The 18,510-nt window shown below is 35.4% G+C and overlaps 1 long non-coding RNA gene across 1 annotated transcript in view; it reads left to right on the top strand.

The window, feature by feature from the left end:
* The window catches only part of LOC114630893, a 91,408-nt gene extending 78,129 nt beyond the window's left edge, over nucleotides 1-13,279 (top strand). The window contains exons 3-4 of the long non-coding RNA XR_003712878.1: nucleotides 3,388-3,504; nucleotides 12,981-13,279. This is a non-coding gene — a long non-coding RNA (uncharacterized LOC114630893). The remainder of the gene's footprint in view (nucleotides 1-3,387; nucleotides 3,505-12,980) is intronic.
* Nucleotides 13,280-18,510: the final 5,231 nt, after the last annotated feature.

The raw sequence follows: 18,510 nt of genomic DNA, 5'->3' as shown, positions 1-18,510 counted from the left end.
TTTGGAACCTCAAGGGGATCAACTGAACCATGTGGTAGATCCATTGTTTTTTTATTCACTTTACATACCCCCTTCTGGTCCACAGTTCCCACAGTTCTTCGCCTCCCCGATTCTATGGCTCTTCTCTGAGAGGATGGAGCTTCCTGACCCTCAACCTCCCACCCTAGCATTTATGTCTGTGTAGGGCAAGGTGCATCCTCTCTCACTGAGGCCAGACAAGGCAACCCAGCTAGAAGAATGCATTCCACAGACATGCACCAACTTTAGGGATAGCCCTCTCATTAGTTGTTCAGAACCTACGGGTAGACCAAGCAGCATATCTGCTATATTTGTGCAGGAAGTCTAGGTCCAGCTGGTGTATGTTCTTTGGTCGGTGGTTCAGTCTCTGAAAATCTCTGAAAGTCCAGGTTAGTTGATTCTGTTAGCCTTCCTGCATAGTTCTAACCTCCTAATCTTCATCATTTTCTTTCTTGTGTTTATGATTTTATTAACAAAAAGGCTGTACATTCTATTTTTAAAAAATGAATACATTTGGAATTGATAAGAAATACAGGACTTCATGTAAATTTAGAAATCAATTATATTTTGATGATATTGAACCTGTCTGTGTACAGAAATATTGACAAGTCCATGGGCCTATGACTATTTTTCTTTGATAAATATATTTTAAAATGAAAATATAATTTCATCATTTCTTATTTTTCTTTCTACCAACATACTATTCCCATATTGCCTCTGTCCCTCCTCAAATTGATAGCCTCTTTACATTAATTAGTTTAAATTCCATTTGCTGGAGTGTTGAAACTTTCAACATGGTAATTGCAAATAGAAATAATATGACAGAAAAAAGAATGGAAGAATTACCATTGCAGATTCCCAGTAATGTTATAGTGCTTCCATAATAAACAAATACAGTACTGGCTGAAAAACAGACATGTAGATCAATGACATAAAAGAGAAGACCTAAACATGAATTCACATAGATACAGCCTTGTACTATTTGATAGAAGTAAAAACATACATTATAGAAATGACAGCATCTTCAACAAATGGGAAAACTAGATATTCAATGCAAAAGAATGAAATTAGACCCACATCAATCACCTCAAACATAGATTAAATCCAAGTAAATTTAAAAAAAATTCATTTTGAAACATAAGCCACTAAATCTCATGGAAGAAGGCACAGCCAATACCCTAGAAGTAACATGTATAGCAAAGAGTTTTCTGAACACAATTCTATTTACTCAGGAATTAATATCAACAACTTACAAGTGAGCTTATAAAATTTATAAAAAAGCTTCTTGATATCGAAAAACATGACAAATTGTGTGAAGAACAAACACCTAGATTGGAAGAGAATAATTTCCAACTATATTTAATGGAGGACAGATATGTAGAATACATTAAGAACTCAAAAATGAAGAGTCATTAAAACCAACACCCCTATTTAAAAAAAATAGAGTAGAGATCTGAACAGAAAGTTTTTAATAGGCGGAGAAATAAAAATGGCTGAGAAATATCTCAAAAATGTTAATCATCCTTAACATTTAAAAAAATAAAAATTACTTTACTATTTCATCTCAATCTTATTACAATGGCTTAGATCAACAAAACAACTGATAACAAAGAGGACTAGATAACTTCTAGAAGTATGTGGAAGGGGAGCCCTCATTTAGTGTTTGTGGAAATTAAAATGGCTTAATCAGTGTGGAGAACCATCAAAAAACTAAAAGTAATTCTACCATATGACGTAGTAACACTATTTCTCTTAGCATATGCCCAAAGGATTTGACTTCCTAGTTCATTGATACTCTCTTCACAATAGCAAGGAAATGTAAACCTAAATGTCTTTCAATAGATGAATAGAGAAAAAAAACTGTGATAATATACATAATTGAAGATCTGGAAAACACCCCAAACAACAATAATCATGCAATTTTCCATCAAATGAATAGCAATTGAAAAGATTATGTTGAGTGAAGTAACACAGACCCATAAACACAAAAGCCTCTCTTATCTATAATATCTAGCCCCAGATTTTAAGTTGTGAATGTACAACATGCAGTAACCATGGAAGCCAGGACATTTTTAAATATGTTTCTTCCTATTTATTTATTTATTTATTTATTCACTTCACATCCCTATTGCTGCCAGTCTCCTCTAGGTCCCTCATCAAGCCGTCCCTCCCTCAGCCCCTCTTCCAGAAGCCAGGACATTTAAAAGGACATGAAGTGTGTCCTACTTAGGGTGATTGTTGCTGTGATAAACCACCATGACCTAAAGTAAGTTGGGAAGGAAAGGACTTATTTCACTCACATTTCTACATAGTAGTGCATCATTAAAGGCAGTCAGAACAGAAATACAAGTAAGGCAGGACTAGAATATAAGAGCTATTGCTCTTTGATAGAATCCATGATGACCAGGCCAGGTTACCCTACTTACAGTAAACTCAAAACTTCCACATTAATCTCTAATTGAAAAAGTGTCCTATAGGCTTACCTACAGCTGGATCTCATAGAGGAATTTTGTCAGTTGAGAGTCCCATATCTCAAATGATCCTAGCTAGTGTCACATAGACATAAAAATCACCAGGGTTGGGTTCAGCGCTTGAGAGAGGAATTGCAATATACAGGTGATATGAAATTTAAGTCTGTTTCCTTTAATAAAATATATGGTATTATGAATAAAGTAATGCCTCTATCTCAATCTTTTCCTGATTTTATATTTTAGAGAGACAATACAATGACAGGGGCAGACAGAGAGACAGATAGGAATAGCAGCTGTTTGCTGTAGGTTTGTGGGTTTTTATTTTATTTCTATTTTACTTGATATTTTTTCTATTAAATTTTTTAGTATTTGTTAACTTATATAGGATATTTAAAAATAACTCAAATAGAAAGAGAAAACACATAAAGGAAAGGAGGGAAAGGGAGATTAACAGGTGTGTAAAGTAGGTATGCATATTGTTAGTCTACTGTTTTCAGTGGAAGATGGCAGCTGTATTTAAAATCATACATACTCAAAGATGTAAACTAACAGTAAAATGTTAGGAAAAACAACAATAATTAGGACTTCAAGAGTGACTCTGCCTTGTGTCAAGGGATTTAAGATTCTACTTCAATTTTTAAATAAAAATTGAATCTAAATCTTAAGTAAATTCATATGTCCTATTAACAACATGTTGTCTGTGGCTATTATGCAGCTATTTCCATTAAGATAAAACTTTCAATCTTTGAGGGCAGCTCCCTAAGTCACAGGATATTCTAAGGGAAGGTAACAGATTACATATTACCACAAAACTCCTTAAGCCCAGAAAGTAAATATCTCAAAAGTTTTACAACGTCCCTGAAACTGAGCAGATTCAAATGACTTTTTCCCTCTCCAGAACTAAGGACTACAGAGGAGCACTCATCAACAAGCTGAGTTGCCTGCGAGATACTGACACCAGCTGAGTTGCCTGGAAGAGACATTCTCCAAAAACAAGCTGCCTTAACATTGTGCTGTGAGTTTCAGCTTTCTAGATCTTGTCATCTTCATCACTGATCACTGAAGAGGGTGGACTTTTGTGATGCAACCATCTTTGAATTATTTCTGCTTCTGTTAAGAGCCTGCCACCCATACTTAAGTAAATAATATCAGTGATACTCACTGCTTTTCCATTAAGATGAAACTTCCCTTGTTTTAGACTGTCATCAGTTCTTTATTTGGGATGTATGTTGAAAAGATTACATTAAGATAACACAGTTCTTGTTCTGTTTTCTTTGTTCAATGTTTTCTTATGACATTATTCCTGGGATAGGTATGTCTTCCAGAAGAACATGGGTAAAGTGACAACATTTATATTTGGAAACACAGGTGATGTGAAAGAACTACAGCTGAGATTTGCTTTCCAGAAGCTGAGACCTCTGGAGCCATAAACTAATGGAACATCAAATTGGGACAGTAACAAATTTCTGGGAACTGAGAGTAGAAAGAACCTACTTAAATAAAAATCATCTCAAATCAAAAGAAAATAATACAGAAATATAGGAGATAAAAGGCAGAGTATACACAATTAGAACATCAAAAGATCACGAGATAGAGCAGAGTAAATATTTGGAGAAATAATGGCTATATGAAACCATAGCTGCAAAAAAGCTCACGATAACACAAGACAAAAGAAACTATGTAACTTTTACTTATTATTATTCAAACAGAACTAAAGCAACCAATTCTATAGAAATACGTTGACTTATACCACAGGGTAGCTTTTTATTCCTATACTTGACAATTAAATGTGTTTCCAAAACATATGTCCACAGCTTTTGTTTGATACCAACAAGATGGTCTTGCTTTGAAAGAGGACTTGCAGACATGATCAAGTGAGGATTAAATCATCATGGATGAGTGTGAATGTAACAAAATGACTAATCTTATAAAAAGAAGGGCTTTTGAGCACACACTCAAATAGATGTTCCATGATGCAGGTACAGAAATTCCAAAGTTCTATAAAATGCCTGGAGAAATCTGTCTCAGGCTCAGAAGGAACCATTTCAGCCCTCATTTCAAATGTGTGTTCTATACAGTAAGAGGAAAACTTTGTTTTCTTAAAAGCCACATCAGTTGCAGTAATTTGTTATGACAGTCCTAGGAAACTAATGCACATCAAAGGGCAAGAAGAGGAGACAAAGGCTTCTTGTCAAAAACCACGCTGGAGAGAAAATAGCAAACTGAATCATTTAAACTGTTAGCACAAGAAACAATCAAACTCAAATCTACAACTTGTGAAACTATGCTTCAGAAGTAGATGACTAAGGACTTTCTCAGACAGACAAAACTGAGAGCAGTATTCTGTATGCTTATGAACTCTGCAAGAGAAATTAAAAAGAATTTCCATTAAAGAAGGGAAGCATAAAATAGAAACAGTGATCTCCCTATTCCGTTCAGAGCAAATTCATGATACATGTGTAAGTTTTCTCGTTCTTAATTAGTCTAAAAGTTTGTTGTTGTTTTTTAAGTAATAATTGTAAATATCTTACTACTGAATAAATGAAAAGAGATTCTGAAAATATAGAAAGGAAGCATAGGAGGGACTTCATCATATAATTTAAAACATATATTATTAATGTGAAGGTAATGCTATATCTCACATGGCTTTTGTTTGTCTGGATTTTGGCTGGTTTGTTGCTTTGTTTTGAACCTCATCTTATGTAGCCACAAATCACAGCATACGGCTTAGGATTTCTCTGAACTTAAGATAATCTGGCATCTGCCTCCAGAGTACAGGAATTATACATATGTACCTTTATACCCGACCACTAAAAGGGTTTTGATAGAAAATAGTTAAACTGCTGGCATATAAGATATCCTGAAAACATAGAAATCCCTCAAACAAAGCCATAAAAGATAACTTTAAAAGGTTTAGAACAAAAAATATAAAATAATTAAAATATAGAATAATAGCTACCAAATATTAACCCAAGTATATAAATAATTTGTATAAATATGAATCATTTAAATATAGTAAATAAATGTCAGAATATATTATATGTAATCTATTATGTATACTATATAAGTATATGATATATTATAAATAATTTTAACTTAAGATAATGAGTTATTTTAAAATTAATCCACCTTTACCCCAGCACATCTTGTAGCAGGACAAATTGCAGGTCAATGGTTTTATGGCTCAGATGGTGTCCGAATACCTCCACTGAAAGTATTGCCTGGTTACAGAAAATATCTAGTTCTGAGTTTCATATCCCCCATTACTAGTGTTAGTTAGGGTCAACTTGATTGATTTCTGCCTGTTTCTGCAATGGAACTAAATTTAATCATACACTTATTTAAAATTCTTAATGATTTAAAAAACATTCATAACATATAATAAGAAACCTAAATTATGTATACATCCATCTATCTATCTATCTATCTATCTATCTATCTATCTATTTATCTATCTATCATATATATCATATATCTATGTATGAGGATGTACTCATGTGGCTATCAATGGGACATGAAGAGGTAAATATTGAACATATAGAAAATGTTTATATTTATTATAAGGCAACATTTGCTTTTTCTGAGCTTCCTTAGTTCCCGAAAGAGATCTTCCCCTTGCAGGCAATATCTCAGTTATCTTCAGTGTGCTGGATGTAATAGGGACTAGCAGGAAAGAAGCCACCATATATTGCAGACCCCATGGCTTCAGAAAGCCTTACAGGTATCTGAGACACTAAAATTCTTCATCAGAAAAGTCTTTTGTTAATACAGGACTTTACATATGAATAAACATTTTCCTGAAATAATAATGTTTGGTGACTAATTAATAAGCTATATGAATGTCTCCATATTCACATGGAATCATTAGCTAATATCAAAGAGGGAGATAACATATTCCACAACTTTAACTCCTCAGAGAACTTTAAAAATAGTTAGGTCTTTGTAAGTGAATTGTAGAATTTTTTAGCCAGTAAATTATTTTTGCTCTCAATTTTTATTTGACTTTATAATAAAATGAAGTTTTATTAAATTTCAGTCTTATAAAAAAGCAATAGTTTAAAATATAAGACAAAGAAAATCTAGTTATAGAATAGGCAGGTTTATTGCAGAAATTTAAAGGAAATTCATAATTCTTTCTATATCATAAAATGCTCCAACAATCCACCCATCACCTTAGGTGCACATTTGCCATCTTTCATGCCAAGATGTTTCTTTGGTTGTGTTTTCTGTTAGTGATAAGAAGACAGACATTGAAGTAAGGCAGACTTCTGATTTATGAGCTCAGTGACGCTGGTAATGTGTTTGGGTTATCCTATTCTCCTTCCCTTGTCAGTCAACAAGAATAAATACAACACATCATGCAGAGCTATAAAACATGTGTCATGGCAAATGGCACCTTTCATGTTCTATTACTTTTATCTGCATATAATATCATTGTTTATAGTGCACATGATCCTTATGTCATGAAAACAATACAAGGATTTGTTATTAGTCCTCAACTTTGCATGACTCAGTCATATCACAGCATCCCTTTATTCTTTATCCTCATATATTTGCTCCTGAATGGAGGCACAGGCATCATAACTACAAATGTTTAGAAAGTTCTGCTTCTTTAAATCTATTTGAAAGAGAAACTAATTGCATTTAAGATAGCAAATGGTTAACAACTACATAATTATAGATGTAATGATTATACTATTACTTGGACTCAAGAAAACAACACCTTCAGTATGGTTGTGGATATAAAACCATAAACCTCAGGAAAAAATGAAGTTAGCAGATGAAAGACGTGAGACCAGTTAAATCAAAATATTTGGCTGAGGTCAAAATGTTTAAGGCATAAAAAAGGTTTTTTTTTTCTAATAATCTGCCTACAGAAGAGTTGATAATTTCCCAAGGACACATTGAATAATATTAGAAATAAAATGAAAATCTCAGAGAGTCACAATAAGGAGACAGTCTAATTTATTCCTGCATTGAACAGTGTGCCTCAGTGTTGTTTTGGCATCTCCCCATACTTGAGAAGAAAGGAGCAACATTCAGAATGTAATCTGCTTCAATTTATCCTACTTTTAGGCTTCTTTGTTCTGTGATGCTTCAGATGAAGCCAAGGCTTGGGCAATTAGTCAAGCACTATGAACTGAACCCCAGCACAAGAACAATTTCTATTGTAACGGCCTAGGAATTCTCTGTACTAGTTCATGCTCTTGAGAACAAACTGATGGTGGCAGGATACAGCTCAGTGGAAGAGCAGTGACATAGCATGTACAAAGTCTTAGATTCAATTCTAAGCATTGCCACAAATTAATAAACCAAACTATTTCTTCTTCCTACAGTGTCTTTCCACAACTTTTGTTCTAAGACAATGTAGGGAGCAATTAAAACTGAGAAAAATAACACTATATCTAATTTAGATTTTTTAGATTCTAAACTTTTTATAATATACTGAAATTTACTGTAATAGATATAGATATTGGAATAATTATTTTGTTTTTTTTAAATTGAACTTGATTTACTATTATTTACAGAGTGCTTTATAAAATGGGCACGAGGACCAGATGACCAGTAGAAAATTCTACCATCTCCTTAAATGAGAACTAGACTTATGTTTTAAACTTCTATATGGCGGCAAGATAGTTCATTGAATAAAGACTCTTGCTGCCAACACATTGCGAGTTCGGTACCTGAAGTTCATTATTGAAAGACAAAACAGACTCATGCAAGATATTCTCTGACATCCATGTGTGTCTATGCAAGCGCATACATACGCACATATATGCATACATACAATAAATAAGTAAATCAATATTTCAAAAATAAATATAAAAAAATTAATTAAAAGCCTTCCATGTAAAACATACTACATTTTCATGAGATTCTTAGTCATGAAGCTAATATTTCTAGAATGTTTTACATAGCTTGATTTTCAACATAGTTTGGTGGAGATATTACTTAATGATAATTATGTATTACATCCTATTTCTTCTCAGGAATTAACCATTTGAATAGACTAAATGATTATCAGCAAATGCAAATCCCCCTAAGATTCACCAAAATTCCTATACCAAATTACCTTAATATACCAAGTCCCAACACAAAATACTAAGATGTCCAGCTTCAGCCCTTGTTTTGCTAACTCAAATATAAATTTTTACAATCTAAAAATGTAGAGAAGACTTTTTGTACATGTGAAAAGAACCTTAAATATGACTCATTAGTCCTCATGATAACATCTGTATAATGTGACAATGTCATTTCATCAACTAGTTGGCCACACAAACATGGCTAAGTCAAAGTTTTACAATGTTTTAACTTCATACTGATAAATTGGCAAGTAGCATCAAGTGAGAAAGCTCCACTTATCAATCAATAATTGACTGAGATTTAACATACACACGCATGAGCACACACACAAGTACACACACACACACACATACACACACATACACACACATACACACACACATGCACAAGCACACACACACATATACACACACACATACACATGCACAAGCACACACACACACACATACACACATACACATGCACACACACACACATACACACTATTATACACATGCATGCATGGACCCGCTAACAGAAGAAGACATAGCAAGAAAGAACAAAAGAAAGGGGAAGGGAGGAAAGAAGGGAAGGAGGGAGGAAGGAAAGAAGGAAAGAAGGAAAGAAGAAGAAAAAAAGGCAAATTTTATATGGAATAAATCCTAACAACAAAAAAGGAAAAGTCTCTATTCTTCTTTATTGACAAAAAAGAAAAGTCTCTTTTTGATTGTGACAGAAACTGGACATGCAATAACTGTAGAGCTCAGAAATTGGAAATGCTTTCTTACAGCAGCTCTAGATGAGTCTTACTCAGCATCTAAAGGCTTCCATATCACTTGGGTTATGAATGCACCATTCCCAATGCTGAGTTTAGTCATGCTACTCTCCTTTGCTTTCTGGCCTAGTAGAAAATTCCATTTGTATTAGTTTGCCAGAACTCCTAGATTTCTTTTATAGGATTGATATTATCACTCACCTCTAAGTCTTCCCTAGTAGTCTCTCAAATGTCTAGGTGACTTCTCCTATGAGTCTTTGTAATACTCTATATGATGTTCTCCAAACTCTTTTTTACCTCACCTCTCACAGGATTGGATTTTTTTTCCAGCAACATCCCATTTCCATTTTTCAACATGCATAGTAATTTTCTGTAGCTACTGTAAGTCATTTGCCAAATAAAAGTGCTAATAGAAATATCCCAGAAGAAGAGCAAGGAAGGTGGAAAAGGAGAGGCAAATAGATTGCTTAATGTTTATCACATAAAGCAGATCTCATTGCAATGAGGTTTAAGAGTTACCAGTTATCTAGATTAGAATATGAAACCCCTCTCTCCCATCATGCTCAAATATTGAAGGTTTGTTCCTTAGTTCGTGATAGCATTGAGAGGTAATAAATTCATGAGGACTCTAACCTCAGTAATAGATTAACCCATAGGGTGAATTCCCACCTGAATGTAATTGATACTCAAAGGTAGACATTCCTAGAGGAAGTATGCCATTAGGAGAATGCTTTTGAAAAATGTTTTTTGTCTCTAGCCCTGTGACCTGCCATGAGATGACTAGTCTCCTGTCACAACCAGTCCCTCTTTAATCACCTTTCTTGGCTCTAGCCAATGGCCCTGGAACAAACAAGACAAGAATCATCCTTCCCTGAAGTCGTTAGCCAAAATTTACCTTTCTTTTTTTAAATGGTCCTACATTTCTCTTAGGTATTTTGTCACAGAAATGCAAAACTAACTAAGATGGGTAAATGACACTTAAAGAAAGTGTAATGAATGATATGCAGCTCTACCAACAAGAAGCATTCTTAAAGATACAAGGTTGTGTCCTGCAAAGTCACCCCTCTACCTAAATCACCGTGTACAGTGCCTGTACTGACAGTCCAGAAAATGAAAAGTCTATTTTTAAATGATTCCTGGGATTAAGCTGAGCTCACCTGGATAATTTCTACTTGAATTAATACAAAGCCAACTGATTAAAAATCTTAATTACATCTTCACAATCCTTCTACCATGTAATATAACATAATCAGGGACTTAATTATGAAGATAAGACTTATAGGATAATCCTAAAATTCTGCTTACTCCACTGATCATCTTTCTTCAGGTTTTAATAAAAGAAAACCATAGAAATTTAGATATTGACATACATATGCCCAGAAAATACACTCATTTACTGACTAGTCAATAAAGATCATAGACTCTGACGAGCTTTAAAGTACAATGTACATAGAATGTGAGCTATGCAAAACATTCTGAGGTAGTAGTGAATGTCTCAAATAGCATTTGTTATTTCCACTATAATCTATACTCTAACAGAACTTAGCCACCAGTGCTATTCTTATATTCTTAATCATTTACCTAGCTCTTGAGTTTTTATTCTAATCCACTGTCAAATATAACTTCACTATTTTGACTGTCATGTGGACTGCATTGCTAAAGTATGTTTTCTTTAAGTTAACTGCATGCTTGCATGCTTGGTGACATTAATACTCAAACCTTCTTATTCAAGCTTCATAGCCTCCATTACTAGGAGCCCTTGCTAAAGCCACACTCATAGATTCCAGGAACTATTCCCTGTACTAGGTCTCCACAATGTCTACCAGACAACTACCAATTCCAATTATTTCTCCCCTTACTCTTTCCCTTCATTACTCCCTCCTCCACCTGATCCTTCCTATTCCCGTACAAACTCACTCGAAGTCTACAAGTAAAGTCTATTCTTTTTCTCTTGCCAGAGAGATCAATACCCCCCCCCACACACACACACACACTTCCCTGTTACTTAGTCTCACTGGGTCTGTAGACTTTTTTAAGACTTTCCATAACTTAACAGCTAATATCCTTGGTCCTCAGGTAGTACTATGTCCAGTTTTCTGAAGAACCGCAAGACTGATTTCCAGAGTAGCATTCAATCCCACCAGTAATGGGGGAGTGTGACTCTTTCTCCAAATCATCTCCAACATATCCTGTAATCAGAGTTTTTGATCTTAGCCATTCTGACTGTTGTGAGGTGGAATCTCAGGGTCATTTTGATTTGTATTTTCTTGATGACTAAAGATGTTAAATATTTCTTTAGGTGCTTCTTGGCCATTCAAGGTTCTTCAGTTGAGAATTCTTTGTTTAACTCTCTAACAAATTTTTTAGTAGGATTATTTGGTTCTCTGGTGTGTAAGTATTCTGTTTAGTAAGTTGTTTTCTGAGACAATATGCTTCAGGCTCATCCCTACTTTCTCTTCCTTCAGGCTAGGTGTTTCTGTTTTTAGGTTGAGATCTTTGATCTCCTTCGATTTGAGTTGTGTGTGGAGTGATAAATATGGATCTATTAGCATACTTCTACATGCTGACATACAGTTACACCAGCACCTTTTGTTGAAAATGCATTCTTTTTTCATTTTATAATTCTGGCTTCTTTATAAAATAATCAGGTGTCCAGAGGTACTTGGATTTTTGTCTGGGTTTTTAATTTGGTTAGACTTATCAACCTGTCTTTTTTTAAATGCCAATGATATATGGTTTTTATGCTCTGTATTTTAAGCTCTGTATTAGAGCTTGAAATCAAGGATGATGATAACTTGAGAAGTTCTTTTATTGTGAAGAACATTTTAGCTATCCTGGGTTTTTTGTTTTTTCATATGAAGTTAAGTATTACTCTTTCAAGGTCTGTAAAAAATATTGTGTTGGAATTTTGTTGGGGATTGCATTAAATGAGTAGATTGCTTGGTAGTAAGTATGTAAGTATGGCCATTTTTACTATGTTAATCCTATTGATGTATGAGCTTGGACGCTCTTTCCATCTCTGATATCATTTCAATTTCTTTATTCAAAGACAAAGATTTTGTCAGACATGTCTTTTTGCATGTTTATGGTTACTCTAAGGTTTATTATATTGTTTGTGGCTATTCTAAAAAGGGTTGTGAAGTAGAAATTTAAGGGTTCTTTGGAAATCAGTTGGATAGTGTTTTGCTGGGGCAAACACATGAAGAAACATTTCATTAAAGTGGACACAGGTGTGAAAGGCAAAGGCAGGCTTGTGAAGAATGTTTTGCTGAAGCAGACACAGATAAACAGATGTTCTGCTAAAGCAAGCATGTGAAAGGACACATGATGAAAGATTCTTTGCTAACAACACCCATGTATCTGCTTTACATTGCGTAGTTGAGTTTCATTTGTCGGGACACTATAGAGAGAAATGCACCAAAAAACTTCAGGTGACACACTAGAGTTTGTTGAAACTTCCAAAGACTTGGGGTTATTAGATGCATATACTGAGGCAATACCTGTTCTAAGGCAAGATACATGCTGATGCAAGTCACAGGAAGGACACACGATGTTTGGAGGGTATAAATAGGATTCCAAGGAGTGATAGAGGCAGAGCTTGGCTTACTGGCATAGCTCACTGAGCAATGCTTATAGGTCTCATGTTTTCACAGATCCTTGATTCCCTGAGGGAAGCACAGATGAGAACTTCTTCTGGTGTTCTTGTTGGTCCTTCCTGCTGACTTGAGTTGAGGCTGAGGCCTGGCTGTCTCTGATAGATCATGTCACCACTGTTGCTAACAACTCTACTGAACTGGACTACTAGCGTATCCATGAGGAGTATTTGAGTGGATCGAGCTGCTGCTACCTGCTAACTCATAAACTGAACCACTGATTTCCAGATAACACAGATGGGAATTGCTCCAAAGAACCTTTCTAAACAGGTCCACTTCCTGTATATCCTTTCTTTTCTACTGCCTCTGGTGGGTGATGGGTTATAAGGAAGTTTAAGCATTTAAAGATCTTCATTAAAAATAAAATTAAAAAAATAAAGTTATAGGGTTGTTTCCCCAATTTTTTTCTCAGTCTTTTTTCTCATTTGTATATAGGAGAGTTACTGATTTTCTTATCGTTTTCTTTTCTTTCCTTTTTTTTTTAAGTTAATCTTGTACCTGGCCATTTGGCTGAAGGTGTTTGTCAGCTATGGAAGCTCCCTGGTATAATTTTGTGGTCTCTTATATATAGTACCATACTGTGGGGCAAATCGAATGATGTCACCAGACAGAAAAACTGGTAAGGTTCAGGATATTAAGGAACACCAGCAATTCTCATAATAGAAAATAGAAGTCACTTGAGACTGCTCCCAACCAGACTCCTGTCCTTGAGCATGTAACTGTGACACCCTACTAAGAGAGATGACAACTGGTCCTCTTAGTAGCATAGAACTCAGAGCTGTTCATTTTGATAGGTCAGCCTTGAGGGCTTAGCCAATAAGCTTCCTTTCCTAGACACTCTGTCCTGTAAAAGGAATTTAATCATTAGTCCCCTCTGAGTAAGTGGTATGTACTCTTTTCACCATGAATAAACTGTTTAGACAACCAAAGACTGCCTTCTTCCTGAAGGACTGTCATGGGTGGAAGTCATTGTTACTGAGCTGTGCCACCTAAGCCTCCTACAGAAGGCCTCTTAGTGCTCATGACACTCACCCCTGAGCTAAGCTGCATTCCCCCCAGCCATGGTGGGCCCCAGTTCTCAATTCCTCTTGGTTCCCAGTGACATCTGGGTGCCTGGGAGTTAGAGAATCACAGCCTCAGCCCCAGGATGCACTGTTTCTCAACCAGAGAGACGGCCTGCCCATCTAACCTCCACCCCCATCTTAGGCTGCATTTTGCCTCCCCTGAGCAGGTGTTGGTGTGCCATGAGCCTGACATCCCCCTCAATTGCATGGTGGTAAGGAACATTTCATTTCTCTGAGTAGTGTCCTGGCAACCCAGTGATGAGGCAGAATGCAAACCCATATCATACCATATGCAGATAATGATACTTTGACTTTTCCCTATGCAATTTGTATCCCCTGTTCTCCCTCAGTTATCTTATTTCTCTAGAACTTCAATTACTGTATTTAATAGATAAACAGAGAGAGTAGACGGTTTTCTTTTGTAATCTGATTTTAGTGGCATTAGTTTTTTAAGTTTCTTTCCATTCAAGTTGGTATTGGTAAAGTCTTACTGTCCCCTTTATTATTAATCTCTACAAGACTATTATCATAGAGGGGTGTTGTATTTTGTCAAAGGCTTTTTCACCATCTAACTATATTATGATGTGTGGTTTTTTTTTAATTGCACATTGTTTATATGTTGGGTTACGTTGGCTGATTTTTGTATGTTGAGCAATCCCTGTATATGAGATGAAGAATACTTGATCATAGTGGATAATCTTTTTGCTAGTTTCTTGGATTTTGTTGAGTACTTTTGCATCAATATGCATGAGGGAAATTGGTCTGATATTTTCTTGGCTTGTTGGATCTTTGTATGTTTGGCTATCAGGGTCATTGTGTCCGTATAGGTCAATTTAGCAATGTTCCTTCTGTTTCTATTGTAGGGAATAATTTGAGTAGTATTGATATAACTCTTCTTTGAATAAGGAATATAAAAGGGAATGTTGTTATATTCCCCTTTTAATTTCTTATTTTGTTAACTTCGATATTCTTTCTATATTATTTAGTTAGTTTGGATAAGGTTAAAATTATTTATTTCTTGTATTTTCATGGATGTAATTAATTTCCAGAGTTTTGAGGGTTTTGTTTGTTTGTTTGTTTGTTTGCTTGTTTTGCTTTTTCTTGTATCTTGTGTAGGGCTTGATTAGTAGATGGATATTCTTTATATTTTAGTTTATTATGGAATATCTTGCTTTGTTCATCCATGATAATTGAAGTTTTGTTGGGTGTCTGGGCTGACATCTGTAGTGTCTTAGGGTCCATAAAATATCTGTCCAAGCCTGTCTGACTTTTAGAGTCTCCACTGAGAAGTCAGGTATAATTCTAATTGTTCTACTTTTATACGATAATTTCTTTTTTTCCTAGCAGCTTTCAAAATCATTTCTCTGTTCTATATATTTAATGTGTTAAATTTATGTGGCAAGGGGGTTTTCTTTTCTGTTCAAATGTATTTGATACTCTGTTAGCTTCTTGCACCTTTATAGTATGTCCATCTTTAGGGTCAGAAAATTTTCTTGTATGATTTTGTTAAAAATATATTCTGGGCCTTTGAGCTGGGATTCATCTCCTTCTTCTGTTTTTATTTTTTAATTTCTATTGGTTCTTTGTGAATTTCAAATTATGTACTCTAATCCTTCTCCCCTCTTTCCTACCCTCTACCCTTGCTACCTCCTCACCAACAGACAAAACCAAATCTTGTGGAAGGTGTATTGTGCCAGTGTGACCCACAGTATTCCTTTTGTCCACACTTCTTATTTTGGAAATGTTCAATACAATGATTCACTGGTCTAGTCATAGACCTATGGCTTCTGCAAAACCATCAATAATAAAACCTCACTAGGACTCCTTCAGACATACTGTTATTGCGCTGTGTCATGGAGATCCTGTAATTTTGGATCTGTAGTATCAGCCTCTTCAAGTACTCTAGCAGCTCATGAATGGAGTAGATATTGACTTGCACCAATTCAAAGCCCAGGATCTGGGTCTGAGAGGTATTTCAGTTGATCAGCCGTCTAACTCTCCTTAGAATCTTCCATTCTTTTATTCAGTTGGTGAAGCTTGCCTCTGTTGTTCCTGCTCACTTCCATAGAGTTTTCATTTCCACAGTTCCTTCAGTTTGTGTTTTCTTTGTTGTTTCTATTTCCATTTTAAGGTCTTAAACAATTTTATATGGTTTTTTTTGTTTGCTTGTTTGTTTTTTAACTATTTGGTTGATTTTTCATGGTCATCTTGCCTTTGAGTTCTTTGTCTCTGCTTTTTTAAAGGGATTTATTCACTTCTTCTATCTGGATCTCTATCATCTTCTTAAAGTTTGTTTTAAGGTCTTTTCCTTTTCCTTTCGGCTGTGTTGAAATATTGAGGATTGGCTATATTAGCATAGATAGCCTCTGATGAAGACATGTTGCCCTGGCTGTTGTTGATTGTATTCATATATTGATGTCTAAGCATGTAGGTTTGGAGTGATTATAGGCCTATGTGTTGATTTTTGAGTTTGTGTTTCTTGGAAGGATGTTTTGTTCCTTATTTCCTGTTTTTTCTCTGTCCTTCCAGCTTGTGTGGCATGTATTTAAGCAAGCCATCTCCACCTGAGTTTGGAGCTGGACTTCTGGTAGGTGGCTTGATCTGTTGTTGATCAGGTGGTCTCTGTTCTAGTTGGGGGTTGGAGCATGGTGATAAGGAGGAGAGGGAAGATTGAAGATATTGGGGTGGACACACTGAGAGTGAAGGGAATCTACAAGCTGTTAACCTACTTGTTCTCCTGGAAGATGTGTCCTGTGTTTGGGAAGGGGCTGTTTGCTGGAGTTGTGTCTGGGATGCAGTGATGAAAGGTGAAGGCCAAATGAAGATTGGTTTTATTGGAAGCTAAAGAGTAGAAAAAGTCCCCAGGTAGGTGGTCTATCTGGCCTTTTTGCAGGTTTGGCCTGTAGTTAGGCAAGAGTATCTGCCTTGGGAACAGTGTAATGAGAAATTACACTGTGTTTGTTTGTTTAAACACAGAAGTGTTATGTAAATATGGTTTTTTTTGTTTTGTTTTAGTCCCTGGTGTGGTCTATGGGGTATTTCAGACTGTATACTGTGGCTAATTATGATTTGACTTATGCTCTAGCAGGGGCATGATTTTTCCATCTGCAGGTCATTTACATTTGGAATTCTGGGGACTTTTAAGAGGGGATAGTCATGCCAGAGCTCCTAAGGGAGGCAAAAGCTGTTGTTTATCTTTCTCCTCCTCCTCCTACTGCTGCTGCTGCTGCTGCAGTTGTTGTTGTTATTGCTGCTGTTGCTGTTGCTGGTTGCTATTGAATGCTGTTGGTCACTGTTTGTTATATAGAAGAAGTTGGACATGCCCCAAGGAATTTGATATCTCTAATCAGGAAGTAGTCTAAGTCATATTAATGCCTTATTTCCTCTCTAACTTTCTTAAGGGTGAAGAGGGGTGGTAGAAAAAAAAACCAATAAAGTAGCCAAAACTCCTGTCACAAAACAGAGAGTGTGGGGATGGTCCTCAGGCAGTTGGCCTTCCTGATTTTCAAAGTATGTTAACGATTACTTGTTTACTAGAATCACATAAGAATAGACAAGAAATAAATGGTCAACAGCAATATGCATGTGTATGTGAGTATAGTCTGAGATTCTTCTTCATTCAACAAAATATGTGGCAAATGTTAAATTTTTTTAAAAACAGTACAATGAATGCAAAGACAGACAAGTAAAAGAAATTACACCTGAGTGTACACACAAAACTGAACAGATCAAAGCTACAAGGGATAAAGATTTTGTATCAGGACAGAAAGGATCAACCCAAGAGTTGATCTGTTTGTGTAAACAATGAAACAAGAAGATAATAAAAGACTGTCCTCACAGTATAGGAAACATTGAAATAAAAGTGGTACACTGATACAACATAACAGTATAATAACAAAATATACCACTTGTCAACATAAACAAACTTTAAGAAATGTGGACAAAATACTATCTCAGGAATAAGTTGGGAAACTGAAATGGGCAAGAACACAAAAGTCATGTGCATGGGTGATCTGAGTGCACAGTGAGTATATGATAACAATAAAGATGATGAAAATAGTAAACATGGGCTGTTTAAAAATATGGAGGACACCATACCATGAGATAAGCTGCTATTTAGCATCTTATATGCTTGAGTTTTAAAGATACATCAGCTGAAGTAATGTCTGAGACAGCTTGTAAACTACAATTGCTATAAGGTCTAATTAATGTGCAAACAAAAGTTAAAATGGAAATTGGGGATGAAAGTGTAATACTCAAAATAGTAATTTCTAAGAGAAATGGTAGAGAAAAAAAACATGAAGGGCTCAAAAGCTAAAAATACTAAAATTAGATGGATTCAAACACGAACTCAGCTGAAGGTGAAGCCAACAGTAAAGGTTACCATAAAGATCAATGCAAGCAAAGCACAAGATGCTAAGATTGATGGACCTCGAATGGAAGAATACAGAGAGCTTCACAGTGAG

Source organism: Grammomys surdaster, unplaced genomic scaffold, assembly GCF_004785775.1.
Source record: "Grammomys surdaster isolate TR1022 unplaced genomic scaffold, NIH_TR_1.0 67, whole genome shotgun sequence".
Classification (NCBI taxonomy): domain Eukaryota; kingdom Metazoa; phylum Chordata; class Mammalia; order Rodentia; family Muridae; genus Grammomys; species Grammomys surdaster.
This window is presented reverse-complemented; position numbering and strand designations above follow the sequence as displayed.